The sequence below is a fragment of the Syngnathus floridae genome, chromosome 4 (assembly GCF_059516105.1).
Source record: "Syngnathus floridae isolate MCC-2025c chromosome 4, RoL_Sflo_1.0, whole genome shotgun sequence".
Classification (NCBI taxonomy): Eukaryota; Metazoa; Chordata; class Actinopteri; order Syngnathiformes; family Syngnathidae; genus Syngnathus; species Syngnathus floridae.
Window position 1 is genome coordinate 16,654,650 of NC_142416.1, and position 20,952 is coordinate 16,675,601.

The 20,952-nt window shown below is 42.0% G+C and overlaps 2 long non-coding RNA genes across 3 annotated transcripts in view; both read right to left on the minus strand.

Annotated features, from left to right (window-relative positions):
- Positions 1–20,952, minus strand: part of LOC148399489 (uncharacterized) — a 98,222-nt gene that overhangs the window by 60,524 nt on the left and 16,746 nt on the right. The gene's annotated exons all lie outside the window — the stretch shown is intronic.
- LOC148399492 (uncharacterized) overlaps positions 1–20,952 on the minus strand; it is a 37,885-nt gene that overhangs the window by 8,204 nt on the left and 8,729 nt on the right. Inside the window, exons 6-7 of one of the 2 annotated variants that reach the window (XR_015857896.1) lie at positions 8,953–9,018; positions 1,956–2,090 (exon numbers count right to left, since the gene is read on the minus strand). This is a non-coding gene — a long non-coding RNA (uncharacterized LOC148399492). Of the gene's footprint in view, positions 1–1,955; positions 2,091–8,952; positions 9,019–20,952 lie in introns of those variants that run through there. The other variant, XR_015857895.1, reaches the window with a different exon arrangement.

The window sequence follows — 20,952 nt, forward strand, 5'->3', positions numbered from 1 at the left end:
TTCAAAAAACTACCGCCTGGATAATTTCCAACCATTTTGCATGTTGAGTTTTTAAACCAAGGTGAAATGTTCCTGTTTTTCATTGTGATTGTTTCGTCAGTTTAAAACAGTGAACTCCGCTGCACATTTTAAATAAAGCAAGCAAGTAATAATTTGAATGAGTTGATAAAAATACACATCATGAAATTTGCGTAGAGCGCAAGTAATGTTTGTTTGCATGTGATTTAACCAATTTGTACATTAGCGTCTGTGTGCAAAGACAAGCTAATGGCCTCCACGCAAACGTCAGCACGCACAGTGTGACGTTTGCGTATGAGTGTGAGGCTGCAATGGCAGATGCTAATCTGCGCGGCGAGTCATTATCTACGTTTCCTGGGCCATTAGACTAATGCGGCGGGAATAACACACAAAGGTAGATGAGACCCGACGCTAACAGGGGCTAATCACTGGGACCACTTCACACGGAGAGTTCAGCTATGACGCTAAAGATCCCGCGTGGTGCTAACCCCCGAGTGGTGCAATCACACAATTACAGGAGAGTGGAGAATTTTATTAATAATGTTCAATAAATTGTCTCAAATATTTGAACAAGCGGCGGCGAGATGGCTTTGATTTGGCTCTTCAATAGCCTCTTAAATGCTAACGAGCTCTTTTGCCACAGTTATATCCAGCAGCGACATCGTCGCCCGATTGATTTGATTTCAAATCAAAGCCGAGATGTTTCTTTTCTCTACAGAGTTCTACAATATAATCGAAATCGAAATATACGTGGCATTGATGTCATGGCAACGCCTCAAAGCATGTATCACGATACATACTGAATACCAGCCAGCTCTATTTTAAGATAATGAGCTTGATAATGGCGTTAACCATTTACCATTACCAGCAGAGACTCATTATTCACATATTTTTCAAGTCAAGTTCTGATATTCATTGCTATTTGTCTCATCGGTGAAGATTTCCCCTAGCGACAAAACACCTGAAAACATTTACAGGAACAGGAACATTTTCCTCGCCAGGCACTTTCACAGCAGGGCTCATCTCGTCTGCATATCAATAAATGGCTTCCTCATCTAATAACTTTATGCGAGCGTGCAATCGAAAGCATCCAGCCAAGATGCGAGCTGGCAGAACAGATTACACCCCCCTCCACCCACATCCTCCCCCCACCTACCCTCAACGAACCTCCCAAGATCAAATGTTGAAGTGAGTCCTAACGAGGCGTCTTTCTGGAACCATCTTTTCTCTTTTAATGAGCTGCTACCGAACGAGAGTGACACTGAAGCAACGGGGTCGCGCCGTGACTTATTGAACGCACCTCCACGGAGTCATCGAGGCTACGTTGCTCAATATGAGACAGTCACAGGCGCATATTTACCTAAGGTTAATTCTCAGCAGAATCCCTGGGTGGAATAAAATACTGGGAAATCCAAAGACTAGTTTTTTGTGTCCCACCACACAAAGAATCTTTTATCAGATATTAAAGTTGAGTTTTTTCTTAATGTTTTAGATTCTTCTCTCTATTCAGGGAGTTTAGAATGTGGAATGGATGCAGGTTGCTACATTAGGTGAAGCAGCATGTGGTTCATTTACAATTTCTTGTAGATGGGCGGAGTCTGACCATTTCTACGGTTCAACAAATTTGATTCTATAATACTATTTTTCATAATCGGATAATTAATCCCTGTAATGTTTTCACTGGTGACATTTAAAACAAGCAATTCATCTGTCTTCAATGGAGGTTGAAACAATAGCGTGGCTTGCTGCTGTATAAATATTGATCCATGTTGTTGTGAAATATCAATTGACTTAAACTCGTTTCAGAACATCCAAATATATTTGTGAGACAGGACACAGTTAGCATGCTAAATGAATCTTGTTGCTAGGCGAAGGTCTGGCATGTGCTTTCATTAGCAGGTGATCAACGTAACGACAGAGAGGGGAGAGAGGAACCTGTCGAGGGCAGTGAGGGCACGCCTATTAGGGAGGTCTTTCACCTTTCGACCGACCTGGAGTTCCTCATCACCATAACAAGCTGGACCCGTGCTTGAGGCTCATTAGGAAGTCAGACAGCAGGGGCCAACTGCCACCTTGATGGACGAGACAAAAGTGCAGAGGAAGAGCGGGAGGGATGAGATGGTTGGTTGGAAGCCATCTTGAATCAAGGATAACAAAAAAAAACTGCTTCTTCGGCGGAAAAGAGGGCAGCCGATGTTGTGTGATGATAAATCTGCCCAGTAACAGCATTTAAGATCTGTCACTGCTCATAAAAACAAACGCGACTCACACGATGGACACTGGTGCAGTCTGGCCATCTCATGGGAGCGCTCGTTTTATGACATGCCGCCCGCAAGTTATCGATTCACCAGGCGGGACTATGCCAGACTCCCTTGGGACCGCACTCGAAGGTCATAGGATCAAGGTCAGGAGTGACGAGGTCAATGACACCATCTGGCCTTTTCACCATCAGACTATAACTATCACGATTAGTGATCGGGGGAGCGCAACTGACTGACCAATAGGTTAAGTCGATGCCACGTGTCGCCCGTAGGCTGCTCACGCCAGTTAAGTCGATCGATCCTGCTGGAACTTCCTCGTTCGTTAGCTTTGCTCGCTTACAAGCGTGCAAAAATAAAAATACGTATTTATTATATGTTTGTTTATTTAAAAGAAAATCTGTGTAATCACACCTCAAAAGAAATGTCAGATTTTCCTTTTTTAGTTTCCATTAAGTTTATGATACATTCAGCCATTATTGTACTTTTTTTTTTGTTGTCGTTAATATTTTTATTATTTCAATTATTTATGATTTATATTATATTTATTTATATATTTTTTTATTCTTATATTTTTATGTTGTTAAAGTTTTTTTTTTTCCCAGCAGCTGTCTATTTGAAGAAAGCTCTTACTGTATTTGTTCCAAGTGGATGACTCAGCTAGCAACTAACTGGGGGCACAGCGTCTTTTCAAACAACTGCCATTATTTGCCTTCACGAAGGTCAATGATGCATTTACTCATTTGAAGAGAATTAGTGATGACACCGCCAGAAGAAAATGGTTCTTGCTTTCAACCGAAGCCCCCCTTTTTTTTTTTTGGGTGTTATTTATCCATATAAAGTGACTACAAATAAATATTTTAGCACCGAACTCGGTCTTGTATAATTTGTCTCTCTTATATGCGCTTTCATAATGCCTCTGTGTGTTTTGGTCATTTATTACATGTCATGGAGACTGTGATGGAGATAAAGATGGGCCAGAAGAAGAAAAGCTTGGTAAGAGAGACTTATGAGTATAATTAGAGAGTAGAGAACACTTTAAGATGGCCCTTTTGCTTTTTTCATCTTTTTTAGCTTGTATTTTTTATCTTTTTTTATCTTTTTATTCTATTTTTTTTATTTTTTTTTGCACTGATCAGTTGGCGCTTTTTAAATTTCGTTGTACATGTGAGACAATGACAATAAAGATCTATTCTATTCTATTGATGATTCATAAGAGAAAGAAATCCACAAATTGAGTCAACCCAAAGCTTTTTTTTTTTTAAGCAACATAAAATTTAGCAAGCATGTCTCACCCTGATGTTTCAAGTCCTCATTTTCTCCTTCAAAGCTGAATTTAAGCAGACCGTGCCCGGCAAAGTTTGACGACGTCTCATAAAACACCAAAGTCTAGAAATGCTCCTCCCCAAGGTCAGAACTTGACCAAACCGTCTTGAGTGTGAAATTCATTGGTGCTCCCAACTGACAGAAAAAGTATTGCAGCGATAACTCTGAATCAAGTTTCCTTCAAAAGGACTTTATATGATTGTATGAAATTTCTTTTTATACAGAAATGTTCACTTATTGTTTGGAACGTAACCCACGCGAAGAAGTATGATACATGCAGCGTGAGGCTTTTGTCTCTCTGCCTCAGTCGGCTGTTTGCTTTAATTTGCTCTCCTCGGCTCATGGTTTATTCTGATAAATTGGAAAGGGAAACCCCGCTAATAAATCAGTGCGCGGTGATGATGAAGAGAAGCCTTAAATAGAATATTAAGATTTATATCGGAGGCTGCGCTTGTACACTGACAAGTGCACAATTGCTACCCTCTTCTCGCTGTCTTCCTTCCTATTCTGTCTCTCTCAAGTCAAATTGCCGGCCGCCTCTTTTGCACGTCTCACGGCTTCTTATCAGGGCAAAGTGAAAGCAAAGAAGAAAATGGGAAGTGCAAGCGGAAAAAGGTGGAGCGGGGTCAGGAATGGAGTTCTCTGGTACGGCCCTTTGTGTCATTGGCTCAGTTCATTACAGCAGCACGAGATTGGTTACCGATGAGTGACAGGCTGTGGCATCTCGTGTGTGCGTGTTACATACACTGAAATACACGATTGAATTTGTGTGGCTGTACACGCCAATGGGAGTATGCACGTGTGTTGTGTAATGGCTTCTAGGATCTACACACACACGCAAACGCACCCACACGCGGTGACTTATTTACTTCAGAGGTCAGGCGTCGAGCTCCTGACACAATAATTGCTTTTTTTTTTCCCCCTTTCTTTTCAGCATCCCCCTTGCACCGCGTCTTCTCTTTGTTCCTACTTGCAATAAGTTAAATCTATTTGCGAGAAGAGTGCAAGTATATGAACAAATAAGTGCGCTTGTTTGACTTTCAGCCTGCGCCCGCATGGGTGTAAGAAGACATTCTAGTTTAAATAATAAGACTATGTATTCAGAATGTTTGATATGTGTGTGTTCAGTGCCTATTGCTATTGAAATTTGACTTTCTTTTGAGGAGAAATGTCGGTTTATATCACTATAATGTTGGATTAGACAACACTTGTCTATATTATAATATAAAATAATATAATATAATATGATATAATATAAAATAAAATAAAATAATATAATATAATTATATTCCTAAATCATAACCTCCCATCCATTTTCTGATTCAAACTGTTTGTAAAGGTTCAATGCCAATCAACTGAAGTCAAAACTTAAATACACACAGTGACCATTTCAAAAACGGGTTAAAACTTTTTACTGCTCCTCCAGGTTTAGGTTTTACTTTCAAATTAAACAGAAAACAGAAAGAATTACACTCTGTTTTAAACAAGTGGAAATATATAACTTGAGAATGGACCCGCCAATTACTTGCTAATGCTAATTAATAGAATTCTATCCATTCTTCTGTCAGTCCGTCCATCCGTCCACCATTAATCCATCCATCCATCCATCCATCCATCCATCCATCCATCCATCCATCCATCCATCCATCCATCCATCCATCCATCCATCCATCCATCCATCCATCCATCCATCCATCCATCCATCCATCCATCCATCCATCCATCCATCCATCCATCCATCCATCCATCCATCCATCCATCCATCCATCCATCCATAATATCTAGTCAAGTGCTGCATTTCCGCACAGCGACAGACTCTGACTCCCTGCCCAGTGATTAAACAGATATCCATCTTGTTGAATGCTCAGTAACAGGCATTAGGCAAATCGTTGCAATATTCCTTTAAACACCATTAGTGCATTTTCTAATATGCACGTGTTAAACAATGTCTAAGGAGCAACTCAATGACCAAGTGTGAGAAATGAACAGTGCAGCAATCAAACATTCGGCTTCACAGAGAAGTGCTCCAGTATCGGCTCGATTAGGCTGTTGACTAATGCTTCTAACCGCGTTCCTATAATTAAAGGAGGTGTACAATTGAACACTCAAAGGCGGGTTCCCGGCGTAATGGTTGCAATTAAAGGTCACACACAATGCCGGGGCTGCTTCTGCAGTCGCTGCGCTTGATGCTGGCAATTAATTGAAAATGCAAATACGCGTACTGATGAATAAGAAGGATGTGTGCTGTGGGGGTAAAAAAGATTATCCACCACACTTTAGAAGGCGGAGGAGATACGGGATGAGCTTTGTATTTCTTTCGCAGGGCAATCAAAGCGATCAGATAGGAAGCGGAGGGTGACCTTGCGTAACTCACACAAAGACACGGCTGGAATGACGCAAGAGGCGCCGGCCTCGGGAAAAGCGAAACAATCCCAGTTTGGATCAACACCAAACTGTGCACCTCCTCCATGTGCCTGAATTTTGTCATTACAACAAAACATCTAGATTGTAATCCCTTTGAAAAGGGACTAGGGTTCTAACAGTGTACCAATCGCAAAGTGTGTTTACATTTAACAAATCCCGTTTTTTAAACTATCAAATCTCACATTATGCAGGAATAATCATGCACATTATAAAATGAACCTGCAGCCATTACAAGCAGGTGATGATATTCTAAAATGTTAAACAAAAACTTAATACAGAATGTTAAACAAAAACTTAATACAGCAGGTGTAATAGTGTATATAGTGTATCGCCATCTTGTGGTTAGAAGTGGAATTACACCCGATATAAACTAGCCTAATTAAGAGCCATTATTAGCTAAGGGCGTTTTAATAATTTTACTGTGTTTTTATGTTTAAATGTATTTCAAGTGCATGGGAGAGAAACTATGATTTTATAATTGGTATGCAGATTTTTACCAAATATTGTGGATGTGGAAAGGGGTTCCTCTTTGCATAATCATCTGTGTACAGTGCCACATATGCTCAATTTTATCAGTCAGACGCAGTGGCCCAGCGATTAGTCACGCCTACGTTGCTGCCACCAACTTCACTCTGCAGATAACTTTATTTTAATTCAAAAAACAACAGTCAAATAAAAAATGGAATTGACAAAACAGACACATTGGCAGAGCGCTGCGTGTGTGCTGTAGTCTTGGCAACGGAAGAAGGAAAGCAGCAGTCTTCTACGGATGAGCGACATGCTCATTAAATGCAGGAGCTCAGACAAATCAGGAAAAACATTCCGTAAGTTTTCATACCAACAAGATCAATTTGAGCTATCAAGTCATCTGTGCTTTTCCCCAAAAATTAGCTTTCTGCAAAATTTTGCTTGCTATGGTTTATCAGCTGGCCTGTTTACCAAAAAAATAAAATGCTAAGCAACAGATAAGGATTCTCTTTAGACCGATTCTGATATTATTAATCAAGCGATTAATTGAAAGAATATCTAATGAATGATATTACTTGTTTTTATTTTTTGTCCCTCACAGTTAATAGCAATAAAGATATCAAGATATCATGAACATGTGTGTTACCTAGCAATGACAACTAACATTATTTTATTTATTTTTTTAATTGGGCAACATAAATGACCTAAATTACAATAGTTAACAAGCTTGCCTCGGTTGGACGACATTTTTAAAATCTTTAAATGACAGATTCAAGGATTAAGTGTCATTTTACAGACTTGGGATTTGATTTGAGAAAAACTATTTTAACACTACTTAAGGATCTGTGCGTATTCCGGATTGTGACTCAAACTGTGCCAGCACGTTTGGTATTTTTAAACGTATTTGTATTGCAAGACAAAAGTTCATTCTGCGAGGATATTATGTCGAACAGAAAATCTTAAATGAATCTTCAATGACCCTAGCACAAATGTTTAAAGAAAAAAAATGAAACAAAACGCACAGAAGGAAAGGGACAGCATGAAAACTCCACAAAGGAAGGCAAAGTTTCAGACTCCAAGTCTCAGAACTCCGAGGCAGACGTGCTAAGCACTAATCCGACGTGCTAACCGCTCGTCCATCGTGCTGTGTCCATTTCACATCTTTTCATTTCCTGTTCCAGCATGTCTGAGCGTGTGACAGAGCTGATGATTTGTTTGACTGTGCTCAATTAATTGACTTGACCGGCTTGCCACCACTGGCACTTGGCTCCCCCTCAATTTCTTTATTGAAGATGACATATTCCCTTTTCATATCTCGACACTACAGCCGCCCGACGCATCCATCTCCATCCCGGGACTTTCCCTTCTACCACCATGTAAAGTGAAAAGGGGATTTGCTCTTTGGTCTAATTAACGCTCCTCTCCATCATTCTCCTCTCGGCAGGCTCACGACAAGATCCTCGCCCCTGAGACCTTACTCTGCCTCTCCTCTCCCTCTCTGACCCTTTCTTCTCATTACCGCTTCTTTTCTCCCTTCTTCCTCGTGGTGCCACTCCATCTTTCCCTCTGTCGTTATTCACTCCTCCGCTCCCTCCCACCACGAGTTAATTAGGCTCATCCCTGGCACCCCACCGCCAAAGCACGTGCCCACAGGCCCAGATGAAGCGCTGCGTCGCTATCTCCTATTTTTAGAAGACAGCACAAAGATGAGAAGCGGAGACGCGGTGAGAGACAGTTGAAGGTCATGGCTTTTGTTCACTGGGCTCAATTGCAAATCGTGGAGAGAGAATGACGGAGAGAGCGGCGGTACAGGCACAGTGAAGAGAATGTCATGCATATAGTGGCATTAAAGTAAAAGTGAGCCATTGTGTCTTTTCAATGAAAGGCAGAACTGACCCTCTGAGTTGATCTGAATTTTGTAAGAGTACTTGAATTACATTTATCACAGACCCTCTTCTGCTTCGTAAAGGCCATATGAAATTTTATTTTCACTAGAATTCTTGCTATTGTTGTTTTATTCCTGGTTTACTCTAAAACTGACACATAAAACAATATATATTTTAAAAAAAACAACTGAGTTTTGCACGACAACGGTCTGCTAGATTGATGCTAGCATAAATTTAAAATGCAAAAAGCCATAGCCGCTGGTCTAACAGAAATTAGCATTAAAGTTATGATAAGCATAAACCCTCAAACAAATATGACTTTACCACACATGGAGCAGCAACACATGAAAAAAGCCTACAGCAAAATACATTTAAATATTGTATGTTTGAACACCAAACCATTTAACTTCTAATGAAAGTCTGCTAGCTTGATGCTATAATGTAAAACAGCACAGATAAGCTAACAGAAATGAGCAAAGATGTTACAATAATGATATTCCTTCAAACAAGTGCTACTTTACAAAGAAGTGAGGAAGCAAAACGTAAAAACATATTTATACAACAATACTCACGTGCCCACGTTCTTTCAGTTGCGCCTCCTCAATTTCTCGCAGCACTACGTTCTCTCATCCAGTCAGCTGTAATCAATAACAGATAGAAAATAAAAAATGAATTCATTCTATTTCAATTTTGTTCTTATGAGGGAAAAATCGAAAAAGGTATTTCAATAAATTGTCTACCGCGGTTTAATTGACCTTAGGAATGTTAATGACTGTCTGTTGATGCTGAAATTGGGAAAACAACATCATCCATTCATGACTTGATTTGCTGAGAATTCATTACAAGGTCACACTCTCCTGATTGTCTTTATTCACTCCTTATTTCTTTCATTCCACTTCTGTAATTGTTTGCTCACTGCTTTGCGGACTGAATGAATCATTCTTCATATACAGACTGCAAGTAAACAAGTTTTTTTTTTTTACTTCTGCGAGAGAAATTGTGCAAAACAACAACAGCCATGCTTTAAAAAAAAAACGATAAATGTAAACTGCAGATAAATGCTTGCAATTGTACCTCATGCGGCTTGAGCAAGTTTGACTTAGGAACACCGTGGGGTGACGAAAGACAGAACTATACTAATTAAAGACTCATCACCTCACTCGTGCAAAAAAAAAAAAAAAAACGTTAACAAGCTACATTGCATGCTACACTCATGAGAGTATCGACAGTCAGTTTGAATTCATTTAGCCCTCAACCTCGAATAAACAAAGCAATTACTGACAGGTAGGCTCGAAATTACGAGGTAATTATGCAAAACAACACATTTCCCACTACACCTTCCACACTTGTTCCCCCCCCACATCATTTGAATATTCACAATCACCCCGTCTTCTCTCTAAACACATACGTGCTTACGCAACATGAAAATGTTTTCATTCACATGCCAAGATTTCCTGAAAAATGGGATTGAGTCACCAGATTCCGTCCTTGGAGGAAGTTTGAAATCGAATCCCAAGCCGTCTTCCTCCATCAAGCTTGTGCTTATGAAGTGATTTGAGTAGTAGAGCAATGCGGAAAGACGTGACAAAAAGTGCGGGCAGTATATGGCGTTGGAAAGTACCCAGTCGCCAAATACAGCTTTGATTGAGTTTTTTCACACCCTGCTTTGTTGCCGTGCCAACTGGCGAGCAACCGTGCCCACATGGCTGGCTGGCAGAGGAAAGGCTGTGCCTTTCACAGCCTGGGCATTTCCGAGGGCCACTCCGCAGGGAGTGCGGATGCTAATTGAGAGAGGTTCAAAAGTGTCAGCCTGGAGGGGCCTGGAAAAAAACAAAAACAGGAGGGAGGTACTGGATGTGTCCTGACATAGCATTTGCTATCGGGACAATAGATCAGAGTTTACACAAAAGGAAGAACATATTTTATTTGATTAAACTACATGTCGCTGTTGGATTGAGGATTATTTTGAGGACAAATGGGGCCCTTGAACGCCGTTGTTAACCCGTGAGGCATCATGGGAGGTTGAAAAGTGCAGCTTCTGCTTCCTGCAAGCTGCCCTGAAGGCATCGCTCTGCTATAGCGCTCCATTATAGCCCATGATGATGAAGCTGGGTTGCAGTGCCACAGGGCTCCATGTCAAGTCCTTATTAATTTTTCAGCACCTCCCTATTTACCTTTATCCGCTCAATGATGGGCCACGTCACATCTCAGCCCTCCAACCCCCTCAGGCAACAACTTGTTTAACTAAACGGGTTCAGTCACACCTCAATGGGGTTTTGGCTGAACCAGGAGTTGATGATCAGAAAAGGACTTTATAAATAGTTAAGGAGAATTGTTGCACATATATTCAGAAAAAGGGTGCAGCTGCGACGGTAAAGGTCAAATAGAAAGGACCTTATAAGCACATTCATCTCACAGCAGTCCAATATTATCACATGGAAAAACCGTCTTTCCCGTCCAAAACACACACACACACAAAAACACACATTCTGCCTTTACTAGGAAAACTCGCTGTCTCTTTCTTCCTCAGCTTTCAATCGCAGCTTGGGGTGCCCATTTTTCCCAGCAGGAAGTTAATTCCGCTTTTATCCCCGAGTAATATCGGCCTTATCACCCGCGCCATTGCATCCATGCCACGACTCGTTGAGCCACCAGGCAAGGGGGTTGGAGCCTGGCCGGGGGATGTCATCAGACGAGGCAGGACAAAATCCCTACCGAAATCCACAAATGGTGCTCGTGATATTACAGTTCACATAAATGGGTGCCTAAACACAATCATTCCTCTGATCCAACAATGTCCATAAAGAAATTCTAACGAGGAGGGAAACACACAATGCCCAGCCTTCACTGATTTTCTCATCGGACAAAATCAAGCCTTGGTAACCACAAGATGTTAAACTCTCTGCTTTACTGCAAAAGACAAATGCACAGGGACAAGCTGACAAATTATTCTGGGGAGACTACCTGGTCGTGAAATCTGAATGCCACTAATAGATTAATTCTGCACATGCTACGCATGCAAATCGACTACCTCGGCCTCACATGGAGTCCATGACTTGAGTGTTTCCATCAAACCTGGGGAATTTCCCTCGTTGCTCACCCCCTCCCTTATGTGGGACTAATGAAGATGTATGGTACAGGTAGAGTGATGACATTTACACAGGCAGCAGACATCTTCCATCTGTAACACGGCTGTCTGCGCTGTGATTTGGAATGGCCACGCTTTTGGGACACGGACACCTGAATTGAAGGAATGAAGGGAAAGGAAGTCACTCGTTTGGAAAATAGAAATTTGAATAGAATGATGGTTTTTGTGCTATTGTTTTCTGGACCTGATGGGATTGCAGTGTCCTTATATACACAGAGCATCATTCAGTACTTAGTTGTTGATTTTTTTTTTGGATGGATGGATGGATGGATGGATGGATGGATGGATGGATGGATGGATGGATGGATGGATGGATGGATGGATGGATGGATGGATGGATGGATGGATGGATGGATGGATGGATGGATGGATGGATGGATGGATGGATGGATGGATGGATGGATGGATGGATGGATGGATGGATGGATGGATGGATGGATGGATGGATGGATGGATGGATGGATGGATGGATGGATGGATGGATGGATGGATGGATGGACTCAAAGTTCTTCATTTTCTTCTCCAATCTACTCCACAGAAGACTAAAATATGGATGGATGGATGGACTCAAAGTTCTTCATTTTCTTCTCCAATCTACTCCACAGAAGACTAAAATGAACATAAAGTCTGATATCCTGACGAGTATTCACACGAGCCGGGAGGTTCTGGGTGCTGTCTCAGTGATGGATCAGGTAGCGTACGTTATCAGGCTGCTACATGAAGGCGAATGTTCCTTTAATGCGGAGGCCGACCGACACCAGCAGTCGGTCCTCCGTGAATGTGTGTGTGTAATTTCAGAAATAATAAATACCCATACAAACAACAAGAAAGCCTCAAGGGCCAGCGTGCATCCCAGCGCCGGCACACAGCAGACAAACACGCACACACATTTGCTGGAATGAAATCTGGGCACTTTCAGAGACGGGGCGAGTTGAATTATTTATAGCCGGCCGTCTCCGGGCAGGCGGGGCCGTAATAAAGTTATGGGTGAGACTAATTTGCAGTTTGATGAGGTGGGCTTTTAGCGCTTGATTCTGGGCCAACATTAAGTACATATTGTTTTTACACATTTGATGACTCCTTTATTGTTATTAATGCACTGACTGTTTATGCATATGGCAGATAACGGAAGCTCATCATTTGCAGTCGGATACCTAAAAAAAAAAATAATAATGTAAAAACTGACCAGAGATGAATAAGTGAGTAATCTGTGTGCGGGGAACCATAAGAGCTATCGGGAAAGTAATGCTCATTTTAAACATGCAGTAAAGGCAATCGTGCCACATCTTTTTACAACAGCCCGGAGCCATTCTATGTCTAAATACATACTCAAAAGCAGTGAATCATATTCCTGTTTGTGCATAAAAGCTCCAACATGCACGCACATATCCCCCGACTGCCTATAGAAACGCAAAAGGAATGGCGAGCCGCCGCCGCCGCCGCCGCCACACGGCCCGCTGAGGCGAGAGCTTTACAGTAGGAAGTTCAAAACGATGCACAGTAAACCTCGTAGCCTAATTTGATGCGCTATTGTTGGAGCTGTAAAAAGCAAGCACTTTAACAAGCTTTTAAAGGCTGTAAAAACTGTTATGGAGATTAAAAGACAAGGGGAAATGTGAGCCTATACAAGCCCTGATGGACCCTTTGGAACAGGCAGCCAACAAGAACAAGACGTACTGCCTTTGCCCCCCCCCCCCACTCCCCTCCTGTGAATGCTTTGATTAATGGCACCCTGCATATTTATTGCTTAACGCGTGGAACAGGCGCTGACAAGCCCAACAATTAGGTCAATTACCGGATGACGACATTGTTGTGTTGGGTTAATTACCGGACTCTCGACGGCGGCGAGAATCCATTTGCACGCGGGTGGCAGGTGACAAAGAAGCTATGCAAATGAGCTTACCTGTTGGCCAGAATATGTTCAAATACGATTTTTTTTTGTGGGGGTGTTTATTTTTCTGTTTTCTTAACATAAGGCAATTTTTTTTTTGTCATTCATCACAAATTAGCTTGCCTTTGCACCCTGTGCGAATATATTAGCCTAAGCTAAATATTTATTAAGCAGCGGCAAAGAAAATTTATGTGTATTTCACGTATTGCTTAATAGGTCTCAAGTGTGTGTTCACGCTTGATTTTTCAAAATGGGCCAGGTCAGATGCAAATGAGGGAAATATATGTTTAAATCAATTCAAATGTAAATGTAATATGGTTGAACCATGCTAAAAATATATATTGCAGTCTGAGTTTGATTTTAAAGTGGAAATACGTGTACGTACAGCGCCATTTAAAGTCACTTGATCTGCACGTCGACGCTGTAATCAAAGCGCCCAGCTCGTCCGACACTCCTAAATGGCCCTGGAGCACCTTTTGAAACACACTGACACCCTTTTGATGCTGAAAGCCCCCCGCTTTCATCCCCTTAAATAGATTGTAAAAAGGCCCCATTGACTATACAAGCAGCTGCCACTTGCACATCTCCTCACTTTGAACGCCATTGTTTGCCGAGTGACTGAGTTAACTATACCACTCTTGTACAATATCGCATTTATCTCTTTTTTTTATATGACTCAATAGCTTTTTAAAGCAATGGACAGAGAAAAGAGCGAGAACAAGATAAACAATTGGATTGACGTTTGAGCTTTCATGCAGCTTGGTGTGAAATGTACACTAGCCCCACCTGAATTTTCTGACAAAAAATAATAACACAAAGGCTGGAGGCAATAATGAACCTGCAAGACAAACAGGAACGAGCATGTTGAGTACACTCAAGCTACATAAAGCAAAGCAGCTCAGTGTGAGCGCTGCCATCCATCACGAGGTATTGCCTGTCCTCATTAGTCCTAATCCACTTGTGTCTACGGTCTATTCAACTCGTCATACACGACTGTGACTGTAATGGGCCCCAAACACACACATCCGCAAAAAAATATATATTTAAATAAACCCACACTGTTTTCCATCTCCCCTGCTAATGGTGAAGGCGTGCACAAGGAAGGTAGCGTCCACTTGCCAAGTCCGCTAAAAATGATTTAGTGCAGAGACAAGACGCTGCAATTTTAGAGAGTGAAAAAAAGAAAGAAAAATACCCAGACATATTCCCAGTGAGTATATTTGGGTCTACTGAGTCATGTCATACACCATCCAACTAAAAAGTCTAGTCGTGCCCAACGTGGGGCTCAAATTCCAAAACCCGAAATTAAGTCTAAGCTAGCCAGGCTTGTAAACATTCACAACTTAGAACAGTCATCAACAGAGTTCTGAATAAAACGACCAAATTGATCCGGAGAATCACCTTCCAGACACAACGTATTGACAAGCAGGTTTTTTGCCGCTCTGCGCCGAGAGATTTCCTAACGTCAGACCTGATGCCTGTGTGTGTGTGTATAATTGAGTCGAGTCGGACTCCTTCTCTCTCTTTGTCATTCTCTATGGTGTCTGAGTCCGCGGGGAGCCATTGTTTGAGCAGCAGTAGTAGACAAACAAGACCGCCGGCGTATGTGTGAGCTCCCCGGGTAACGCTTGAAACTGCTGCAGTCGCTCACTCATCAACACAAGCATCCATATTTACATACGGTATCCAAACATGGACATCAATTAAGACGCATACATTCACGGTGGTTGTATTTGTCAACCGCCAGAGCATTAATAGGCTCAGATTCATGCAGAGATGATTATAGTGCACTGCTGTGCTTCTTTGTATATTGAGCAAAACTAAAAATCCAAAAAGAGAGGGGGGGGGTCTAAGAGGATGAACATGTTTACACGCAAATTACACCCTGAGGGATGACTTAGCCTCGTTTCCACAACGAAAAGCCATAAGGTGTTGGATGGTAATTTGGTTGGATGTTTCTTCGAACATCCTCTAATGAGGAGGGAGGGAGGGGGGGCAAATGGTTGAACCCATTCATTGTTATTTATCTGACAGGTAGGTAAAGCAAAAAATATGTCCATGGAAACATCATAGTGAATTGATGATTTACGGCGACATTCTCTTGAGGAATTTTGTGGGAAAATTCAAAGATTCATGGAAAGTGTTTATTTTAAAAAAAAAATCCACATTTCTCCCAGTCCCCAGTTTTTATTTTTGAAGTATTTTTGAGGGGGTTGTAAATATTCTTTTTGTTGTTTAGCAGAGCCCTGAGATATCCTTGGCCACCCCATGGCACCACCAAGAAAAAAATTCTAACTACGCCAGTGGCTAGCGTACATAATAGTGGGCGATATACTTTTAGTGATTCGTGTGTTGTCGGTGGCTATTTTTGGACTGAAGTTGTTTTTAACGTCTATACAAGTGGGTAGGAGATTTTTTTTAAGCATATATTAATTTTATTTTAACAAATACTGCTCCATTTTTATGAACAAAATTTCATCTCATTGGCACACCAAAAGACCATACACATGGTTTTATGAACCCTAAAAAGCAACCATCACGTGCCGGTAGACTTGCATGGACGCCGGAGGAATATAAACCAACATTTCTCATCTGCAGCTATCTTTTGACAAAATAAGGAAAATGACTTCCACATTCAGCATGAGCCCAAAAATGGGAAATGACAGTTCTTCGTCTCTTTGCTAACCTATGCGGCAGGCTTTAAAATGGCAAGCGAGCCAACAACAGGAGAAATAAATGACTTTCTGGACAAAAGGCAGCTGCAAAGCAGAAAGAATTTCTCCTGAGGCTAAGAGGGGGGAATGAGAGAGATGGAGGAGGAGGGCGTACATCACCTTGCGCAGCGCTCCATATCATTTGCATGCTTTATACTCTCCCAGGCCTCCACCATGCAAATGACTCATAACGTGGAAATAGAGAGACTTTGGAGTCGGTGTCAGGAGTGAATTTATACGTGATTGCCTGACAGGCTCCCTGTCCTAAATCATTTTCAATTAGATGACACTTTCAATATCCAGCTTCTGATTTAGAGATATTAAAAACTTCTCCACAGTTGAAAGCAGGCGGGCTTATCTGCAACCCTCCTCAGCCGCCCCTTCCTCCTTTTCATCCCCATTGCTCATCTTCACCTTGTTAAAAAGGTATACCTCATAAGGATGCTTTAAAAGTGAGGAGGAGGAGCGCGTGTCGCATTGCAAATGGGCCAGGATTTGCAATTCATTCGAAATTCCCCCAAGTCGCTGTTGTAAGCAAATGCAGTCGCGGGACCAGAAAAAAAAAAAAAAAAAGTCTCATTTGCGAGCAATTGACTTCAGTTCCAGTGAGAAAGTAGTAAGTCAAACCTGCCTTTGTCTACAAAAAGGTTTTATTAAGCTTTAATTTGAAATGTATGTCTATTGTGCCGAGACATGCTAAAAGACATGCTAAATTCAAATCATAATATGGAACCAATTTATTTTAGCTTGGGAGGTTTCACTCTACTTCTTCCTTCATGGAGGTTGCGATCGAAACCATGAGCCAAGTTAGCACTCGCAAAGCGCTATTACTTGCGGCACATTAAGCGAAGCGAGCTTCGATCCTGAATCTCTTTAAATCGTCCTCACACATTCATATTCTGCTCGTGAGTGTGTGTCTGCCCTTTGTGCAGGCAGCCTTTCAAGCATCGGCCGTGGAGCATTTAATGACTGTTGTATGTGTGATAAATGTCTGCCCACGTGCTTTTAACCCAGAGCGCCGGCCCGCTGCCGCTTCATCCAACCTTTCTTTGAGGCAATAAAAGTGACAAGGAGTCCTCATCAAATGCTTCTCCTCCAGGCTTGATCTGTGTAACAATGCAGTGAGGGCAGTAAACCTCTGCAACATGTTCCATCACGCACGGCGACAGACGAAGGGCGTTAGCCAAATCTAGCGCAGCTAGCTAGCTAGTGGTTTAGCCATAGGATGGAGCTGGTCCATAACAAATATTATTTGCAACAATCGAAGCAAAAACCGATTCTGCCTTTGGCCACAATGCCTCATGGGTTCTTGACTAACGTAAGCCATTTTAAAATAGAAAGAAGAACTTTCCTGGCGTATGCTAGCTGATGGACGGATCAAACGGCGTACTATTTGGTTTAATAATTTTGTCAAAGTCTGGCTTTGTAAAGCGCCTTGGGAATGTATTGTGTAGATAAAAGTGTCCTCTATTTGTTACTATTTTGAACAAATTAGAACGCTCGTTAATTTCATGATAAAATAGTGCATTTGATTATATAATGGTACGTTAAGATATTTGTTTGCTTGATTGAATTCCATCCGTAATTGATTACAATGACATTACATTTTATGGTGTATTTGTTCATTTCATTTTGGTACTTTTGGACCTCCAACATCCGCTTGCCATTCATTTATATCCAGTAAAAGACCTGACTATTATTACGCTTTACCCAGCATTCCATTAAGGCAATAAAGAGACGACGAGGAGCTTCAATGACAAGCTTGATCTCGACAAACACCGCATTGACTAGCCGACCGGTCCCAAGCAATAAAAGCTCGATGGTAATGGACACACAATAAGTGAAAAGCCCATGCAAGCAAATAGCATCTCCTCCCATCAGCATTACGGTCGACCCCGCAAGCTTCAATCTTCACCCTTGCTGCCCTTTTCCAAAGCAATAAAACCAAAAGCTTGGATGGACATCTCCAATCTGCGCCACATACAGCCCGGCAGCGCATCTTCCTCCTCCCGCCGCCACCCTCCTCTCTCTTATCAACCCTCGCTGCTTCACCTCCTCCCGCCGCCGCCGCCGCTAGTGCGAGCGGCAAGTCCCGCCGACAGGCCTGCGCTGGGCTGATAACGCCAGGAGCTGAACAATGGGTGCAAAATTGTAGAGACTAATGGAAAGGAGCTGAAGGTGGAAGGGGATCAGGGACATAAATCAGTGTGCCCCGGCACTGATGGGACTCTTCAGTAGCAATAAGAGAGGCAATACCTCTTGGAGTCGGGCAGGGGATACAGCAGAGAGGACCTCCGTACTTCTCCTCTTGTCTCAGATTGAGTGAATAGCACATGAGAAATGACCTGACAAAGAAACTAGCAATGCGGAATGACAATGACGCGCAAAAGGGACACCTCGTGGCTAGCACATTTTAAAAGCATATAAACAGAGAAGTCTGCTTGTGCACAATCTAAAAGCACTTTGTAAAAGTGCTATGTTAAGTAGTCAGTCTGTATGGAGATGGATGGAAGGTGTGTGAGCAGCTCACGTAAGGCATTGAAAGTGATAACAGGTCAGGATGGATGAGTCACATTTTACCTTTATGGTGTTCAGCTATTCACTGTGTAAAGATAATGGACTCAACCACTTAGCAGTCAGACGAAGAATTAAAGAGCTCCTCCCATCTCCATTCTCATTATTTTTAACTTGACATGTTTTGGGAAAAATACATTCATTTCTGCATCTTCCCTGTCTTACAGAATTCCATTTATAAGAGGTGGGGCAAGATTACTAGGCTTCCCGCGTCGAGCTTAAATCTCCATTAATCATTGGCTTTCTGTTCATGTACCCGCCGCTGATACAGATAAGAGTTGGCTGTGAACCTGGAAAAGACAGACATGGGGAGAGGAGCCAAGAAAAAAAAAAAAAAAAGAGGAGGGGGGGGATCACACACTTGTTAAAAAATAATAAGCTGCTACAGAGCCAGGAGCAGAGGCCTTGGCGAGATCGCTGATTAAATTAAAAGCTCATTAATCAACCCTTGACCGCAACTACTCCCCCATCATGTCTCCTGTTCAGCTTTTTGCCGCTGACCGCTCGCTGTTCTTTGGAAAAAAAAGGAGGAACCCCCGAGTGCAAGGTCAAGTTGGAGAGACAACACAAGACAAAGTGGACAAGAGAGCTTTTTAAGCTCACCCTGGGATATAAATAGCAATTTGGCCTCGTGCCTTTTTGAGTGCCACACCACCCCGAGACGGTGGCGGCGATCGGCCGGTATGATCGCAAAACAAAGCTTTGTTGCTGTGTGATTTGGCGCCGTTATGTTTGGCTGACTTTGTGAGGCAGAAGAGAAGCGAAAGCGACACACCGATGACGATGATGAAGTGCTTTTGAGAACCGAGTGTCTGTTTCATAATGGTGGGTATTATGCTGAGGTCATTAAACCTATGCATTACATCACAGCTGCCAGATTCTATGATGATCGATTTAGTTAATCCGTCGGTTCGGCAAAATACTGGATATACTTGATCACTTATGGTCATGGCCTATCAAAATTTATAATTTTGCGGATGAGATGGGTGGCGTCAGCGGACGTTTTTGGCAGGAATGGCAGCTGAGGGTAAAAAAAGCTGCTTCCTACAAAGAAATGTCTCGAGGAGGATGCTATTTATGCGCCAAACAAAATTTGACCCCTTGCTAAATGCAGCGGTAGCTAGCCGACCAGTTAGCTTTACGTTAAATAGCTAAAAACATAAACGACACGAGCAGATGGATTTAAAATTGGACCAAAATGCAAAAATATAAAAATAAATTGGTGGTTGGAAGGTGGGATCTGCTGATCTGTGTGTTGATTGAAAATTAGGGCGGCCACTGGCATAGACATCAATAAGTCTTTTTCGTCGTTATTAGCATCTTGGATAACGATACATGACTTGACCCTCAAAGATCTGTTGGCACTTTGTCTCGAGAAAATCGAGTAAATTGAGCAGAAGCCTTTGACAGATCTGACAGTATCCTGCCTTGCTCTTTAGCTGGCTTTTTCTTCGCTCACCCCCGCCATGTTAGGTGGGTGGTTGGGGATGGGGGGGGGGAGTAATAGCATCCCTGGGCTATCTGACCCCCACATATGAAAAAGGCCAACGCACAAAGTAGGGAGGGAGTGGGCCACTTAAAAAATAAATGGAAGTTCAGGAAAAAAGATGGAGGAAGTGTATGAGAAAAGCACAGAGGGAGGATGAGGAGTTGGAGGGGGGGGGCAAGTGCCTATCGATGTGTGAAAGACGTAATTGAAAATGTCAAAAGATGTAAGGGATGACAGCAATGAAGTGAGCGTGGCGCTGCGCTCTGTCAATGAGATACTACCTTCATCCTGAATAGATTCCCCCTCCTCTCCCTCACCGCTCAAACTACAAATTTAAGGGTTTACGTAGACCACCACAAGCCGTTCTTTCTCAATGTGCAAATGGACTATAATATTATAGGATAATACATTCACGTTTTTGTTTTTTTATTCATTCAAATTTAAGTGACATCGGATGCATCGGTCGGACCGATGAAATTAGTTACATGGAATCTTTTCGTCAGAACAACAACGATGTTTGGGGTCACCTCAAGCTTTTTGGTAAAAACACAACGTATGTTATCTACACGAGAACAGGTTTACAATGATTTTGAATTTATTTTTGTCATAATTTAATTAATCTTCATTTGTTGTTGGAGCAGATTTGTTTTTTTTCTGAAATACTTTAATTTACTTGTGTTCGCTGTTTTTTCTTGAAATATCTGTTGCATCTGTTAATTGCAAGATTTAAATCACTACAATTCCCAAATGACTTTG